The sequence below is a fragment of the Austrofundulus limnaeus genome, unplaced genomic scaffold (assembly GCF_001266775.1).
Source record: "Austrofundulus limnaeus strain Quisiro unplaced genomic scaffold, Austrofundulus_limnaeus-1.0 Scaffold303, whole genome shotgun sequence".
NCBI lineage: Eukaryota > Metazoa > Chordata > Actinopteri > Cyprinodontiformes > Rivulidae > Austrofundulus > Austrofundulus limnaeus.
This window is the reverse complement of record NW_013952705.1, coordinates 641,375-643,354: the sequence shown is the minus strand read 5'-3', so window position 1 is coordinate 643,354 and position 1,980 is coordinate 641,375. Positions and strand designations below refer to the sequence as shown.

Genomic DNA, 1,980 nt, shown 5'->3' with positions numbered 1-1,980 from the left:
ACTGTATACTGTATATAGAATTCTGCGATTAAAGTTAGAATTCCTTCAATAAAAAAGATCAGGTGCAATGACTTAAGAGTACTTCTAAAAGCTGGGAAATAAAAAAAAACATTTTAAATATGTAACATTAAATTAAAGTCCTTTAAAGTAAAAAACGAAAGGAGTAAACCGGATGGAAAATGTATATTCTAATACTGTAACTTTACAGACTGACATGGGTGCGTTTGAAAATAAACAGCGCGCCTCTCTGTGATAGGCCCCGCCCCCGTGCGCTCCTCCTGCGTCATTACGTCGTCGTTCAGCTCCTCGTTGCTGTCTTGCTGCAAGGCAGGCAAGCAGCTGCAGAGACAGATCAGGGGAGCGCTGACAACAACGGGTAGACCCATATTGGAAAAGTCAGCAACGCAGCATTTTCCTTCTTTGTAAATCTGGCAGTTTTTTCACGTCAAACCTTTATTTTTTTCCCCCCTCCTCAAACTGCACGGTTTTTTTTTACGCCTGCGTGGAAATTACATTTCTCATTCTCACGACCTGAAATGACTTGCTAGGCGCCGCGTCTAGCCAATGCTTACTGCGGGGGCTCCTGTTCTGTGGATTATCCGTCGTCGCCGAGCCAGTCGCATGGTCGAGCCCGGAGGGAGGCCCTTATCTCCGCTGGATGGATGTGCGTGAAGCACCGCCGAGCTCCGAGAACCGATGAAAGACGGCGATAATAGTCAAAGAGATGATGCTCGGCTTTCTTCGGCGCTGCGTGAACTGAGCTTGGATGTTCGGGCTACGTCGCCCGCTTACATTTTCTCACACAGCAACACTTAAATTCCTTAAAAACTGGACGCCCCTGGAGCAGTTGATGAAGGTAATTCACAAGCCACTGTTTTTTTTATCTTGCCCTAAAAGCCTGCCGATGTTAGCTAGCTAGCTTAGCACTGTCACTTTTTTATCCAAGTTGCTCGCGCGCAGCTAGCTAAACATGGGGAAATTCAATGAGTGAGTCCTGTTAGCTCTCAGGCGGCGTCACCGCTGTTGGCTTTAAATATGGCACGCTTTTCACCCACTCATGATATTTCTGTTAAAATGTAGACGTATATCTAAATGCGTGACTGGGAAGCTTGTAGTAATTTAGCAACCAGGTGGTTTCAGTTTGGTTTTGGACGCTGGTTGGTAAATAAAGCGCTCATGTTCGTGTCACATTCTGGAAATGTCACATCAAAAAAGGCCCGTATGGGTGAGCTGCTTAAAGAGAGACACTGGGTATTTAACTCGGCCATTCACTAAAAAATAAAATAATAATAATAATAAAATCATAATTTCTTGAATTAAACGATTCAGCTGGTCTGCAGAACGAGAGGTGGGTTTTATTTATTTATTTTGCTTGCTGCGATGAGGCGTCCTCCTTATTTTTTTTCTCGATGACGTAATCCTTCACCATCCGTGCCACATCTTTCGGGTCGCAGTTGGTTCCGCTGCTGCCTGCTGTTGAGATCAAATGGACCCTGCTCGGTCCTGGTTTTCTGGTCTCTTTGGCTCATTTTTATTTTTATTTTTTATTTTTTAGACCTGACGTGTAAAATGACCATAAAGTCTTTTTGAATAGAGGGTCGCTTTGGGGGGCAGGGTTCAATTGTCTTTAATGAGATGAGCTAAATTGAGATTTGGAATAATCAGGGATTGCTATGTTTACAACATCACTCAGAATTGTATTTCTAACGTGCTATTTTACACTTTTGAATTGATTTATTATTTTTTATGAAACAAAACAGGCAGAACAACAGAAATACACTTGCTGGCCAACAAAAGTTACCATGTAGTTTGATTTGAAAACTTGTTTAACCCCACAGCTGCTGCAGCCAGAACCTTCTCAGATCTGTCCAAAGCTTTATTATTGTCCACCACAGAAAAGTGAAAGGAAACAATAAAGTTTTGCTTCTATCTATCTATCTATCTATCTATCTATCTATCTATCTATCTATCTATCTATCT

At 42.2% G+C, this 1,980-nt stretch overlaps 1 protein-coding gene across 1 annotated transcript in view; it reads left to right on the top strand.

The window, feature by feature from the left end:
* Positions 1–289: 289 nt before the first annotated feature.
* ptpn4a (protein tyrosine phosphatase non-receptor type 4a) overlaps positions 290–1,980 on the top strand; it is a 95,782-nt gene continuing 94,091 nt past the window's right edge. The window contains exon 1 of the mRNA XM_014021733.1: positions 290–856. The gene's annotated coding sequence lies outside the window, so the exon portion shown is untranslated. The remainder of the gene's footprint in view (positions 857–1,980) is intronic.